General features: G+C 41.9%; 1 protein-coding gene across 2 annotated transcripts in view; it reads left to right on the forward strand.

Moving 5' to 3' along the window:
- Positions 1–1,052: 1,052 nt before the first annotated feature.
- The window catches only part of LOC135225708 (centrosomal protein of 89 kDa-like), a 67,068-nt gene continuing 51,391 nt past the window's right edge, over positions 1,053–16,729 (forward strand). The window contains exons 1-2 of one of the 2 annotated variants that reach the window (XM_064265072.1): positions 1,053–1,192; positions 14,894–15,017. The gene's annotated coding sequence lies outside the window, so the exon portion shown is untranslated. The remainder of the gene's footprint in view (positions 1,193–14,893; positions 15,018–16,729) is intronic. The other variant, XM_064265073.1, reaches the window with a different exon arrangement.

A 16,729-nucleotide genomic window follows, 5' to 3' on the forward strand; every position in this document is an offset into this window, starting at 1 on the left:
TAATAATATGATAGCAATAAAGACTTGACTTTAAAAGGGCCGCTTTGCTTGTTCTACTTCACCTTTGATTTGGGCTGGCCAAGAGGAAGAACCCGTGCTAGTATATGTCCAGCTTAATCTTGTGTTTTTCATAAATTCCCTCATACTTATAATTTACGCTCCAGTCTGAGGTGTGAAAAGTCTGATGCTACTAGTTTCTCTGTATTATCCTGATATGGCTGTTGCACGAATCTAAATCTGTTCCTAATACGTTTTGCTGTATACTGGGCAATGAAGTGAAATTTTTTCTAAATATTGATTTACCTTATCACAGTATAAACGGTTACTTGCTTCAGATTTTAATCTATTCGTGGTATAAGCGTGCTGAATGTAACTCTGACAGTCATCAGACTTGTTCCGGAATCATACTAAGCTTTTCCTTTTAAATTTTCCCTGAGATTAGTTTGCTACAGATTTTGAGTGTTGACTTTTATTTAAATTTATTTTCTATGTTTTCCCCCATTTTTTTTTAAATAAAAGCTTTTGGTTGATTGTCTTTAATCCATTAAATCTTGCTTAAATTTAGGGTTAACGCCTTGTTTCCGTGTTGGTCCAAGGTTATCATACGTTTACCCCTATGGAGATAACTAATCATTTGAGGCATGTGAAAGGCTTCTCCATGTAACCCTGCCTTCTCTTTTTCCTATTGTATATTTGTATATTAGATTAGAAAGCGTCGCCAGTATCAATTATGTTATAAAATATAACACACAACAGGTTAAAATAAGGAAATAAAAGGCAGAGGATAAAATGTTGAAGGGAAGGAAGGCAAAATACAAATATGGTTCCGGACTCCCGGTTTGCATGATAGTAAGAAATCTGTGGATTGTCTGGCTACTTTACGTTGTCATGGCAACGATCCGTTGTTTTGGTATGTTTGTAACAAATGTTTGAATTTTCAGAATTATTTGATGAATGTTGTTTAAAAGCTAAGATTTTATACTAAGACATATTTAGAAATATGGTCTTGAAAATAAACTTAGACCTAACTTCGTGTAATATATTATTTATATTTATGAATGAGCGATAAAAATAAATTCTTGTATAGCGAAAAGTTCCCCCAAACACATAGTTTAACTTTTGAAAGTTCATTCGTCGAGGAGTACTGTACCAGATAACATCAGCTACCTGATCTACTTGATGAGGAAGTCAGGTAAAAAAAGTTGAATAGACTGGTGTTTTAGGATAATTTACTAGTATTATCCAGACGAATTGACCGACAACCTTAGCTAATGTTTACCTTAACTGTACCTTTAGGTTAGATAGGAAAGCTCGGAGGGTGGTTAGCCTATACCTAAGGATGCCATAACATACTACCTAGCTACTAGCCTAGGTTAGGTAGCTAGCTAGTACAAGGCTAGTCCTAATTTAAGTCTATCGTACTAGTTTTCATTTCGAAACCGAAAGTGAAGTTGGTACAGTCAACTGTTAAACTAATAAATTACTGGGAATGTAAACTTTCCCGTGATACTCAGGTTATTTTAACCTGTCTGCTATTACTACTATACTATATTACCTACCTATAGGTAGGTAGGTAGTAGTAGGCCATTTCGTACGAATTTGACATTTCCATTATAAATGCTTCAAGGTAACTTACTACCTAGGTATGTGCTTCACCTCCCCAACATTAGGCTAATGCTGGGAATGTTTGTATAACCAGCAAATAAAGCGTTTTATTAAGGAATTTTAAGTAATAAAGGGAAAGACTTATACCTATCAGGAAAACAGTAGTTTATGCCTAATGATACTACCCTAGCTAGTAGGGTAAGCTAATCCTAAAGTTTAGGAGTCCAAATTTCTGCTCACTTGTGTGTGTTTGTTTAAGTTTTCTTTCCTACTATCTTCAGTTTCCTTGGGCAGATCTGCAAACAGAAGTAGCTATATAGCCTAGATACCTAGTAGGCCATTTGCTGAAAAATGAGTGCTTGGGAACCAGGAACCAGGTTGGAACCTGAAGAACTGTCCGGTTTATCTGCTTACAGAAGCAGAGATTTATGATTGTCCCAAAATTCTATGGGTCTGTATCCCCTGTGGCTTGTTATTGTTTATTGATGTTCCCCCTCTGTTCCCTTTGGTTTTTTTTTTTTTACCGTCTGTTTCTGTACCTAAGCAGATAAACTGCTTATTTTCTCATTGTTTTCCATGAATCAATGAATATATGATAAATCTTTACTTAAGGTGGTGAATTTGGACCCTTAAACCGTAGGATTACTCATTATTGGGTAAATGACTAAATGGCCACCATTTCACTCGAAATGACCACTTTTATCCACTCGATATTTAATTGGTGAAACAACAATACAATTACATCTTTAAGCATACCATTCAAAAGATTGTTTCAATCTTTTGAATGGTATGCTTAAAGATGTAATTGTATTGTTGTTTCACCGATTAAATATCGAGTGGAAAAAAAAAGTAGTAATTTTGAGTGAAATGGTGGCCATTTGGTTGTGTACCCTAGGTATTGGCAAGCCTGTTGGTAGCACTTGGATATGTATACCTAAATGGTTAAGCATAGTTTTCTTAATAGATTAATTTTAGATGTGAATTGGACAGATTTGATTTTAAAATCAAGTGAAAGTAATGTGGGAAAGAAAGGTGCATGTAACATCGGCTAGGATTTAAATTGTGGTTTCAGTATGACTGGGCCTACTCTTTTCAACGTCTCCGTATTATTCAACCTTTCTTCCTTACTGCTTAGAATGAAATATAACCTGTTCATGTAATTTTTTTTGGTACACATATTTATACAGCATCTACATGTATTATTGATAAGTACTAAGATTTATTCCAGTAACATCTCTGGATTCTTCACTAGGTGAAATTTACCCCCTTCAATTTTGAGTCAGAGGCTAATTTATAATTTGGAATGGACCTATGAGAATGTTGTGCCTTTGGATTGGTGTTATTTTTAACTTCTGTAAATTTTTTTTTAGATATAGGTATTTATTTGCCTATGATACAAATTGCTGAAAGAAAAGACACTGGTAACTACAGGATACAGTAGTGTGGGAAGGTGTATAGTTGTTACCTTAGTGATAATAACTATATTTTAGTAGTCAGTCACTCTATGGATGAGGCATGAAAAGTGAAGTCTATCCTCATGGCTCAATATGGTTATAACAGGACGTTTAGGTTGTTTCCCTGTAAGTAGAACTGCCACATTTGAACAAATTTTTTTTCCCATGGGATAAGGGTAGCTCAGTGGGGCATTTGGAGGTAAGTGGTACCTCGAGATACGAAAGGCTCAACTTACGAAAAACGCGAGATACGAAAAAATTTAACGGAAAAAAAAAAAAAAAGGCTCTACATACAAAAATAAAGTTTTCAAGATACGAAAGGTTTCTGAAAGTCCGAGATTCGCCCGGATAACAATTTTGAAAATCGCGCCTCGCTGCTATCTTAGTACTAGTTAGACTCGCCACCATCCTCCTGCTCTCCCATTGGTTTCCTGATGCTAGTTGCGGCCATGAAATCCTTCTCTCCTATTGGTCAGTGTCCCTCCCATCATGCATCTACTATGTACACGTGGTGGCGTGGCTCGGCCACTCGGTACCGGCATTGTTATAGTACGCACGTGGTATTCGTTTTCGGGATCGTCAATGTGTACGTATTTAAAAAAAAAAAACGTGACCAAGATCTCTCACATGGGATAAGTGATCAAGGTCTCTCTCATGGATAACTGGAAACTTTGCAAGGTTGGTAGAATCTCCACTCCCAGCTGAACAGAGGGTGTAGACCAGTTATTTACAACATGCATACCAGTAGTACATATAATCAAGGCACTTCAGTTTATGTTGAAGGTCAGCAGCCGAACATTCAGTACCCTAATCAGTTGCAGAGAGAGTATTTGGTTGAACAGGGTTTTGATGGACACCAGGGCCAACAGAGGCATGAGGCGCAAAAAAGAACCAAGTGATAAAAAACAGAAAGTTGAACTTCTGTAAATACAAAAAAAAAAAAAAAAACCATGTAAAGTAAACAAAAAGTAAAAAAAAAGTTAAAATAAAAAAAAGAAAAAAAAACAGCAGAAATTAAAGCCGCTTTCATAAAGTGCAATCATTTGTAGAAGACACCCCCCGAAAAGGCTCACACAGGAACATTGTGAAAAGTAGGCAGAAGCAATCTTCCTGGATAGTTACGTATGTAGTACGTACGTGTATTTTTTTAAAGTGTACGTACGTACATATGTACAAAACAAAGAAAAAAAAAACAAAAAAAGCAGAATTAAAGCCGCTTTTCATAAGTGCAATCATTGTAGAAGACACCCCCCGCCCCCGAAAAGGCTCACAGGAACACTGTGAAAAGTAGGCAGAAGCAATCTTCCTTGGATAGTTACGTATGTACGTAGCCTCACTCGAAAGGTAAGCTTCCACATTTTACATACGTACAGTATATTTCTTGTTACCATGTACACTAATATACACTTTATTTACAGGTTATATTTTGCATTTTTTTGTTAATTTAGGTATTGAATGGTCCAAATTGTTGTAGTATTTCATTGTTTATAGGTCAATTTAGCTTTATTATGAAATTTACTGGGGCGTTTTTGGAGGGCTTGGAACGGATTAGCCATTTTACATGTAAAATGTGGTCCAAGATACGAAAACCTCATGATACGAAGGGCCCCTCGAAACGGAATAATTTCGTATCTCGAGGTACTACTGTATCTTTGTAAATATTACTGCCATGCTGTGTGTTAGAGGTGACCTATGTACTAAGCTGCCATCCCCCCCCCCAAGCCAAGTAAGGCATGGTATCATAAGTTAGGTTAGGTTGTGTCTCTGTAAATAGCACTACCATACTTTCTAACAAAGTTTAAGGAAGGTGTACCTACTCATGTAGTATTTGGTGCCCTAGTTTAGGATAGGTCAAGTTGGGGAATGTTAGATTAGGATGTAACCTTGTATTTAATGTTTTCACTTTTCTGCAATGATTAAGGGTTGCCTCCTTAAATACTACAAGGGAGAATGATTGCACTGCAAAATGTAAATGAAGCTGCTTAAGGTGTCTTGACACCCTCAGGCAAGGGTACTGGTATAGATAATAAACTAAAGAATAGGCAACATTGTAATTCTATAGTTAATGGAGGAGTACTGTACTGTACTAAATTCCAGAATACATGGTGCACTAGGGCACATGCAACTGTGCAGTAATGTTACTTGTTAATCCAGTTGGTATGGATTGGGAGACCTGTCAGTAGAGACAAGAGGAGGCACAACATTTTAAAAAGAAATTGCCTGGTAGCTTGTTAGTGTTCCTTATAGGGAATTTTGCATAAAAGAAAAAGGCCTTAAATTTGAAGAAAAACGTTAAACTGTGTTTAATTGTTGTAAGGAAGCCCATTTAATACTTATATGATACTCTCTTATCATTGGGGAAAATGAGTGATAATTACAAAAACAGGGATATATTCCCATGTAATATAATCCCTGTAACCTTGAGAAAAGGTATGTCAGACCACTCATATGGATATACGTAACCTAGGTTGCCACTTACTAGAAAATTATATCTACCCAAGACTGGCTGAGTCATTATGGGGGGCTATAAAAATATTTAGAATAGATGGCTGTGTCGCAGTTATTAATAATTTTGTCTGGATGGAAAATGTTTTAAAAATGTTAGAATACGTACTTAAAATCTGTCATAATGATAGTTTAAAAGTATCTAAGTAAACTCCATCTAAATAGCTTTCCATCTTTGTTTTCAAAACCTAAGCTACAGATTACTATACAGCAGGTTAGGCTGGTTAGTTGTATCTTGCTACTTGCAACTAAAGTTTCTCAGACTGCTTTAGGGGATTGTAAAGTGCTATCGAGCATTCCACAGGTTAATATTCTGCAGAAATAAGTTGTGTGGTACTGATTAGTGATTTCTTGTTAAGACAGAGTAAAACAGTGCCATTGGCTGATTGATGACAGTTGCAGTGTTTTTTTCCAATCTGTAAATTTTTTTGCAAATATAGCTACTATGTAAATACACTATAGGTCATTGAATATACTACTGGTAATAGGCTAGTTAGTCTGGAGACATCTTAATTTCTTTGAGCCAGGGGATTCTAAGTGCTTAAAAATTAGTTCATATTATGCAGCTGGGGTCCCATACCACCAGGAGGAATGCAGTGCCTAGACATTAGATTTTTGGTGATTGGGGTGGCCACTAGCTATCAGAAATTCTTCTGATGTTTCGCCAAAACCTTGGCTTTAAATCCAATTATGAAAAATCATATACCTTACACACCTTATTGCTTTCTTAGCATCCTTAACTCATCTGTCACAATGTTTCTGCTTTACTTGAGGTTTATGAAAAAAGGGATTTTGACGTAGGAAAAATCTATTTCTGGGCGAGGAAGCCGTGTCGCCCAGTGAAATGTGTCCTCTTTAGCACTATTTCTAGTAAAATATTGCTATGATACCAGAGAACTGCTAAATTGGACATGTCAGAAGTCTCTGACTCGCTCACCTAAATAAAAGGTGTCGGTATAGAACTGGGGCGAGTGTTAAACACTACCACAGTAACCCTCCAATTAGCCTTGCCTCATCAAAAGACCCTGAAAACGGGGGAGCCGACCTATAGGTCACACCCAGCTACCCTGTTGAAGGGGACTGCGGCGTCATACTTATCGATAGCAAAGAAGCTTGGTGCACAGCAAGGGGGGGGGGAAAAAAGAAAAAAGGAAAAAAGGGGGGATTTCACTGGGCGACACGGCTTCCTCGCCCAGAAATAGATTTTTCCTACGTCAAAATCCCTTTTCTGGGCTCAGCCGTGTCGCTCCGTGAAATTGTACCAGAGAAACACCAAGCTATACTATCCTGAAAGGAGGAAATCATATTAATGAAATCAAAGGAAATAATAAAATAGTTTAGAATTGGAAAAAAAATACAATTTATACAAAATATACTATATAGCCAAAACATGTGGCAACATTTGCAACAAGTCACAAACATAATAAAATAATTAACAGATAATTTGTATGTACTAAAACTATACATGATTATACACTTATTCTAATAGCTAAGGCATTTGCTGAGGGTAGGTAAAATGCTAATGAGGCTGGCATAATTGAACAGATTCATATGACACAAGGACGGTAACTATAATGATGTAGCAGTGGGAGACACTGGCCTCCCTGCAGCTATTGCATAGATATTTAGATCCTCTAAAGACTTAAGGTAGTGCTTTTTGAAAACCAAGGGTGACTTCCAACCAGTATACTTCTTCAGATCATCAAAATCCATATATTTGAAGAAGTTAACAGAAGTTGCTATTGCCCGAATGTCATGCACCTTGGGGAATGACCCTGGGCTGCTTTCTTGATAAAATATAAAAATCTGCTGCCTAATGCCGTTTAGAGATAGTGTACCACCATCTTTTCTAATGAAAAGGGGGCCTTCGGAATAGGTAGACGTCCTAGATAAATAGTCCTTAAGAGTTTTAACAGGACATAACGATGGATCCTGCGGAAGCGGGACAATCTTCCATGGAGACCACCTACATCAAGGGATCTTCATTCTTAGCTAGAAATTGCTTATTTGGCGAAAGCAACACGTCCCCCGAGGAAAGGAACTCAATATGCGCTTCACCTCTAGATAAAGATGACAGCTCTGATATTCTGGCACCTGAAGCTAGACTCAATAAGAACAGAGTTTTACGCAAAATGGTTTGGTAATCACATTTGAAGTTGTCTGTTTCCGAGGCTAACCTAAGAACATCATTAAGAAACCATGACCACTGACGACGGTCTGTGAGCGGGCCGTAGACGTGCACATGCCCTTGGGATAGAGGTGAAATAAGACTCGGTTAGATTGATACCAAACCCGAGAAGAAAAATCTTTTTCAGAGCTGACTTAGTGGTTGTAATTGTTGCAGCTGCCAAGCCTTGTTCAAACAAAGACCTGAAGAAGGTTATGGCCACGTTCAATGTCATTACTTTGATATTTGATTCTCTGAGGAACGAAGACAATTTCTTAACTGCTGAGTCATACTGGCGAAGCGTAGACTCTCTCTTGTCTGACTCCAAGAACAACATGTTCTGTGGATCAATGTCGCCTACTCTCTTACCTGCAAAACTTCATGAAATCCATAAAGTTAGGGTTTTGTGAAGACCGAGGAATCGAACACAGTCCTCGTTTGAACTTGTTGCGATAGTCTCAAGTCCGGGAGAGGGTGAGGGCGAAGACCTAGTTCCAGGAGAAGGGGGGAAACCAGTTGCTCTTGGGCCAGTGAGGGGCTATGAGAGCCACCTGGCCTTCGAAGGATCTCAACTTGTGCAGCACCTTCAGGAGAAGGTTCACTGGAGGGAATAAATATGATTTTCGACCACTGGTTTCCAATCTATGCTCAGGGCGTCCGTAGCGTATGCCAGAGGGTCCAGATTGGGGGCTACATAACAAGGCAGCTTGTGGTTTGCCTCTGTGGCAAACAGATCTACTTCTAGACCTGGTACTCTTTGGCAAACTCTCTCGAAGGATTCTTGGTCCAGTGACCATTCGATTCCAGAGGGACCGACCGAGACAGGGCGTCTGCCACTACATTGTGGACTCCTGCCAGGTGAGTAGCCGACAGATGCCAGGTGTTCTTGGCTGCTAGAGAAAAGATTGCTATCATCACGTGGTTCACATGACTTGACTTTGAACCACCTCTGTTTATACAGTGTACTACTACTGCACTGTCGAGGACCAACCTGATATGAGTCTTCTTTGGAGGACGGAGCTTTTTAAAGTCAGAAACACTGCCATAGCTTCTAGAATGTTGATGTGAAGTGTTTGGAAGTGAGGTTACCAAGTTCCCTGAACCTTCTCGTGCTGTGAATAACCTCCCCAACCTCCCCCAACCTGTCAGCGATGCGTCCGTATGCACCACTAGGGACGGGGGAGGAAACTGCAACGGTAACTCCTTGGCTAGGTTGGCGGCCTTTGTCCATGGGCGCAGGCGTTTTCTGAGAATCAGAGGTATCCGGGCGAACTTGTCCCGACACTTGGCATTTGCCTTCGAACGCCAAACTCGATTGATGTCCTTGAGCTTGGCTTTCAACAGAACGTCCGTGACTGAGGCAAACTGGAGCGAGCCTAGGATCCTCTCCTGATTCCTTCTCGAAGTCTCTTTGCACTTTAAGAATTGTCTTGTTGCCTTGGCAATCTCCTTTCTCTTTCCTGCTGGAATGGAAAGAGTGTGAGAATCCAAGTCCCAATGAATCCCTATCCACTGGAACTTGGACTCCGGAGTCAACCGGGACTTGGTCCTGTTGATCTTGAACCCTAAATATTCCAGGAAAGACATGACCTTGTCCGTGGCTTTGATACATTTGCCTTTGTCCATCTCCCAGATTAGCCAATCGTCTAGGTATGCCACCACCAATATACCCTGGGATCTTAGCTCCTGCACCACTGCCTCCGCCAGCTTCGTGAAAACTCTTGGTGCTATATTCAGCCCGAAGGGCATTACTTTGAAGGAGTAGGCTTCTTTCCCTAGTTTGAAGCCGAGGAATGGTCGGAAGTGCCGAGCTATCGGGACATGATAGTAGGCGTCTGTAAGATCTATAGAGGTGGTGACGGCCCCACGGGGAAGAGGTAAGGTCCGCACCTGAGAGATGGTCAGCATTTTGAACTTGTCGCAACGAAGGTACAAGTTTAGACGGGACAAGTCTAAGATCACCCTTCTTTTGTCGGTCCCTTTCTTTGGGACGCTGAATAGACGACCCTGAAATTTCAAGTTCTTCGTCTTGGAGATTGCTCCCTTTTGGAGAAGGTCCTTGGAGTAATCCATCAATTCCTGCGTTTGCTTCCTGATAGAAGGTGATGGGTGGAGGAGGACCTTTGATCCAACTCAGCCTAGGCCTCTGGATACTATGCTTTTTGCCCAACTGCTGAACCCCCAACGATGACGAAAGAGCTACAGCCTGCCTCCTACCTGAGAACTTCATTGAGATGATGAAGGCCGGGATCCTCTGCCTGACCTTGCACCTCTAGTTCGCCCTTGGGCTCTGGCTCCTCCGCGCTGGCGAAATAAAGGATCCTCTAGCCCTGCCACCCCTAGCAACTCTGGTAAAGGGGAGAAATGCCCAACTCTCATAGACCGGGTTAAAAGCGGGCGACACTGAATACTGTGAGGAGGCCTGTTGGTTAGACGGCGGTGAAAGGAAGACAAATTGATGCTGTTGCTGAGGCTGAGCCTTAGAAGTCGAAGGCTGGGATACCTGTTGAATTGGAACAGCTTGTAGCACAGGATGCTGTTGCGGGACTTGGAAAGGTAGGAACTCCTTCCTTTGCCTCTTCTTACCCCTAAAAACTGGAGGGAAGAAGACTCTGCCTCTTCTTACCCCTAAAACTGGAGGAAGAAGACTTCTGATTTCCTTTTTGAAAGGATTCCCAACGCAACCTGATGCTTTTTGGTTAAGACGTGATGCCTCGCTCTGAACCTCGGATACTGCTGAAGCTGGGAAGAGATCTGCACCCCAGAGATTGGAGGAAGCTAGAAGCTTGTTGGGTTCGTGCCTTATCGTCGCCTCAGACGAACATGCTTCCTGCAATTTCTCCTAGCAATCGCAAAGTCGTAAACAAGTCACATTGCATGCTTAAAAGTAACGACTTCGCAATGACCTTAAACAGCAGCTCCTGAGCGTACTCCCGAGCCGCCGTCTCTGTCATCCACTAGGGAGTTAAGAGACCTTGCGAGACGTGTCTTAGCGTCAAATTCGGCTTGGATCAATGCGTCTGACAGCCTAGGAAGGCGTTCACTAAACAAGGTGATTGCCACAATCTGGCTTCAGCTTGTTGCCTACCGAGAACGTAGCTGGCAAATCCTCCCACAAATCCCTCCCTACCTGGGAGTAGTAAAGATGTGGGATCTGTCTCCCTAAGCTGGGGCATGGGCTCTTCTCGAGTCACTGCCTGGAGTGTTTTAGTTCTGCTACCTTTGATGTAAAAGGTAAGGGGTTGCGACATCAGTTGTAAACATGGTGAAAGGACTTTTAAAAAGCTGTTATCCTAGTATTTGAGCAGTCCCACTCTTCTAGGCTCCGTACCCATGTTTTGCTGAGCCTGATCTCTAGAAAGGATAACAGTCTCCTTGGGGACCTTATCCTCTCTAACCAGAGCTGCCTCCGTAAGCCTAACATAGCCGATAAATGGAGGCTGTAAACCTTCTGGGAAAAACTCGAAATCCTCGAGCCTACGTGTGCCGCAACCTTCTATAGTCAACATCCCATTGGCAAACGGAGCGAAGTTAGCCACCCTCCAGGGATTACCGGGGTGGAAGGGAGGGAGCGTGGACCCGTCAGGCATGCTCTGAGCTTGCATCAAGCTACTAGAAGGGGCCGAAACTGCCGACTCCTGTTCGAGACCTGCAATCAGGGAGTCCTGAGCACCTAACCTGCTAAACACTTCTTCAAACCTTGCTGCAACTGAGCTGAAGTAACTACCAAGGCTACTGACCTGATTTAGAATATTTGTGTTGAACTGGTCTTGGTCAACGGAAGGAGAATCATCCTGTCCCTCTTGCGGTACCTTATGAGGTATCTGGTCCCTAGAGGTTAATGGAATGGGACTGGTAGGGCAATAGGAAGAATTCCCTCCTTGAGACCTTGGGATTGAAGGTTTGGGAAGTGACTTTATTTTAGTTTTAATATGTGTATGAACCTCTGGTGACTGCCCAGGCCTTGGCATAGTCTCTGATCTGCCTTTAAGCAAGGTTTTTACCCGCAGGTTTTTTCTTTGTTTTAGTTTAGGAATCACAGAGAAGGAGTGGCAACCTTGGAGGGGGCAAACCTCCTGTGAAAACCCATGAAGGAATTGGAAGTAGAAGGAGAGGAAGAATCAGAGTCACATCAAGGAAAGATCCCGGTGACTAAAAGTAAGCTAGCCTCATTAACACTGTTACCTGTACCCGTGCCTAGTGTAACGGGCAAATCCTCAACCACTTCAAGTGACTTCCTCTAGTCCAAGGTCCGCAAATTTCCGCCTCTTGCTGTTCAATAACTGAGTCTTGTATTGATTTGATAATTGGTGCCGCTACTTTTGGATCGACGTATCCGGCAGATTTTCCGGCTGGGAAGAGCAAAGTCGCCATATCTCGGGACAGAATATACGGCTTAGCCTTCCCTACGTTCCGTCCAAACCCTCCAACCCAGATCTTGAAGGCGGAGAGTGCAGCATCCTAATAGACTGCTCAGCCTGTAATGCAAGGAATGTGTCAATACCAAGTAAATTCCTTGAACATTATTCTATAATTATTGATTAAACAATGTAATTTAATTTAAAGAAAATTTTAATTGATTATTATTTCATCTCATTTCAATATTTTTTTTTTTTTTTTTTTTATTTATACAATAAACATAGAATCAGCAGTGCGGCAACTTACCGAAGAGGTAGCCTGATGTACCAAGTCGTAGCAGGCAAAACAGTTTTCATGATGCCAGACCACGGAATCAGGAAGCAGCACTGCACAGGGCTGGTGGCCCCGACAAACGTCATGGCCGCACGGATCTTGCAGAGCAGCACTACAGCCGGCAACCAGACACTGAGAGGCCTGTAAGTGCAATAATATATAAGAACAATTGCACACACTTAATAGGATAATGAAATATATTTCTTTTCTTTTTTTTTTTTTTTTTGTGCCGGAGCATTCCGGGCTATAAAAAAAGCAAAAGTTAAAAGGTTATATATATTCATATGTTAACGTCCCGGGGACTGTGTAAGGAAAAAAACCACCCGGAGTTGTATACCCGGAGCTGTATGACCCGGGGAGGGGGGTACACGAAGTAACCCGGGACGGCCACATGAACTCGCAAGTTCCGTGGCAAGAAAAATAAAAATAAAAATAAAGATAAAGATAAAAATAATGATAATAAAAACTAAAATAACAAATATAATATCTCCGCCTACGGAAGAGTATCTTCCGTAAACATAACCCTCAATGACTCCGGGAGCGGCCGGAATCTAAACCCGCCTTATGCGGAGAGGGAATGTTTTAGGCGGGTGGATGTAAGCTCCGGGAGTGAAAGAAGCAGAGCGCAACAATCCACGGAAGCCGAGGCTGAAACGCAGTGCGGACTAACAACTCCCGGGAGGCGTCGGCTAAGAAGCGACACTCCCCAGCCCGAGGTCCATGGGAGACCCATACACCTCCCCCTCAGCTGGTGGGACCGGCCGTCAGCGACAAACAACGAGAGCGGCACCCAACTACGGGGATGATCCCACGAGCAAGGGAGGGAGGGAGGGCTGAAGGGGGGACGATCACGTGACCAGCGATTCCCCGCGAATAAAGGATCACGAGGAAAACGCAGGCAAAGCCTATGAAGGCTAGCTGCCGACCGAACACCCAAATATACATAGACAAAATAAAATCAATTACTTAAAGCTAAGGGAAAAACATGCTTTAACAGGGGTAATGAAAATAAGGGGCGAAAAATATAAAACGCAATGGAGGCCACTCGGTGAGAGTGGGCGCAACAAGGAAAATTTACTTGCTCACCGACAAAACGAAAACAAACGGTAAGCTGACGAAAAGAAAAAGGGGGAATTCTTGAATGGAAAATACCAAACTAAAATAAAAGGGGGAAGGGGGGAACGATAGATAAACAACGAAGCACGAAACAAAGAAACGTGCGCGAACGCCGACCCCCTTGAAAAACAGGAAATCATGAACATAATAAACATAGATCAAACCAGATCGACAAAGTAACTGCCACCCAAGATATAATAAAATATACTGAAAATATATACTGAAATACATAAGTTACGAGTATATAAATATAAATATATAGGTACTGATTAACTGAAAGAAGCCCGCTCGAAATTGGTACAAAACAAGGGAACGACGTAATGGCGGCTCGCTACCGCTCGTTACGGGAGGAGACGCCTAACAAAAACCTAAATAAAGGCAAAACGAAAGGCAAAATCATTCCCTAAATACAGAAAAAGGGCGAACCAGTACTTAACTTGGGTGAAGAGGCAGATTGACGATCCATAACGAAAAAGAATAACGAAACCAATAAAAAGAACAGATAGCTATAAAAAAGCGTGCAACGCTGGGAGGCTATCGATAAGAATGACGCCGCAGTCCCCTTCAACAGGGTAGCTGGGTGTGACCTATAGGTCGGCTCCCCGTTTTCAGGGTCTTTTGATGAGGAAAAGGCTAATTGGAGGGGTTACTGTGGTAGTGTTTAACACTCGCCCCAGTTCTATACCGACACCTTTTATTTAGGTGAGCGAGTCAGAGACTTCTGACATGTCCAATTTAGCAGTTCTCTGGTATCATAGCAATATTTTACTAGAAATAGTGCTAAAGAGGACACATTTCACGGAGCGACACGGCTGAGCCCAGAAATGCACTTATTGACAGATTGGACATACTATAGTGTAGTTGGTAAAGGAATAACCTCATATTCTTCAAGAAATTGTATGACTACTGTACATCTTCCCTACAGTGAGAGGCTGATTATTTCCTAAGAAGAATGTAATGGAAAATCCACGGGTGAAAATTGTGGTGTCTTAAATTATGTGAGAATTCAAAATTTTGGACATTGATGAGTTAATGTGTAGGAATGTGAAATCTAGATATTTTACGTTAGATTTTCATTTGGATGCAGCACAAAAATGCAAATGCCAATGTTCTTATGCAATTGTGCAGTACTTGAAAGGGGTCAGGCACCTTAGTAAAGACATTCTTTTAATCTGTTAATTGAAATTGGGTCTTTGAAACATTTTTAAGTTTTCAACTTGAAACATTTTTATGTTTTCAACTTTCAATGCTTATTTGTCAATTTGCCTCATGAGTAGAGTTATATATGTAAAATGAAGAATCTAAGATTGTTGTCATGTATCAATACTAATATTTTGTTATATTTTGGACATAGGTACCTTGGAGATGAGACAAAGCATGACCTTCTTCACCGATTATGTCATGGAGTGACTGAACTGAGGCATTAAGTAGGATGCTCTTTTCTGCCCTTTCTGAGCTTTCAGGTTTATCTTAAGAAGGCAAGTAGCTTTAAATCTTAGTATAGTATAAACAATTTTTGTTCATATGCGGAACAAACCTTCGGTCTTAACAATAGGATATTTTCTAAGCACTAGCTGGTAACCGGTTTAAAACAATCAGAGATTGTAAGCAAGGAATCTGTGAGATCTGGCAACTCCTGCACATATGAGATGATAGCTGGTCAGAGACCATGCACCCACTCTGTGATGCGTCAAGTCTTTCCTTAACCGCCTTGGAGAGTAGAGGCTATTGCTGTTGCTCTCCTTCCAAGCTGGTTGATATGTGCCCGTGTTTCTTTTTAGTGTATTTGTGTGTGATTGTTTCTACTTATTATGGATTCCACCGAGTCTCCATGGCCTCGTCAATACATGTGCCCGGGCATTCGGGGATATGCGTGCTCAAGGTTTCTGGCTGCTGTTATCACAGATCCTCATACAACATGAAGTAGGTGCTTTGCTAATTGTTGTATGATTACTAATCCTTGCCTGGAATGTATTTTTTCTGGCCTAAGTCACAGTGGAGAGTGTTTTACAAGAAGAGGGAATATTGCAGTTTCGACTTTTCTGCTTGGGAGGGTTTTCTTCTCCTTGGCTGGACGATTGGACTTCTCCCTCTCCCACGATTGCTCTCCCTGTGGCTAGTGCGAGTGTGCCCGTCTCCTTCCTTTTCTTCCATGATTCATCGATGGAAGTATCGGGAACACAACAGGATGATGATGTTATGTTTAATGTAGCCCCCTCTCCCTCAGGTTCCAATTCTCTACCTGAGAGGGAGGAGTCTACACCATCTAATATCTTAATTTCAGATACTGAGTCATCCAAAATGGCAGCTATTTGGGCATCGCTTGGGTTACGGGGTTCAAATTCCTTGGATGGGCTGTTGTCGCATTTCTTGGAAGCACTTAACCCCCACTGGCCCCTATAGCAGTCCCTACTTCCCCCAGGATTCCTCTACATTGCCATTCGCATGCTGCCACCTTGCGGTGCCCCTTTGTCATCGTCAATGCTCACTGGGTCGCGCCTTATCCCTCTGCCAGTGAGGCCATCGACCAGCTCTGGTCTTAGAGGTGTCATGACGTCACTCCCAGTGTTCTCTCAGCTTATGACGTCAGATGTGGTGGCTGCTCATCCTCCAGTTATAATGTCATTTTTTCCTGATATGACATCATTCTCTTCTCTCGCTGAGCCATCTGAGGTGTTGGTTCAAGCGGTCTTCAAGAAGCTGGATTCTATTTTGCGAGAGGATTTCTGCTATATCTAAGAAGAAGAGTCATAAACGGAGGGTCTCTTCCCCGACTCCTGCTAGTAAGAGACCTCATAGAGAGAGGAGTTTCACTCCTTCTCCTGCTCCGTCTCCATCACTGCCTCGCCATCGTGTCAGATGTTGGAGGATCAAGGACTTTGTGGTTCGTCATCTGCAAGTGAAAGGAGTGCATCGCTTTCTGCCCCACATGACCGTGTCTCCCAAGCACATCTGTGTTTGTGCAAGTGAAAGGAGTGCTTCGCCATCTACCCCACAAGATTGTGTTTCTTCCTCACACGTTCACGTTCATGAGGTTGGCAGTGGAGCTAGTGGAAGGAAGGTATTTGTGTCTTCGATAAATGGACATGTATCTCCCGTCTGCACGTAAGTGCTGATGATATTAGAGGTGACCCCTCTTCATCTGTTCCTGTACACAAACGTGAATCATCCTTGCACGCACGTGCTGATG

The sequence above is a fragment of the Macrobrachium nipponense genome, chromosome 13, assembly GCF_015104395.2.
Source record: "Macrobrachium nipponense isolate FS-2020 chromosome 13, ASM1510439v2, whole genome shotgun sequence".
Lineage (NCBI taxonomy): Eukaryota > Metazoa > Arthropoda > Malacostraca > Decapoda > Palaemonidae > Macrobrachium > Macrobrachium nipponense.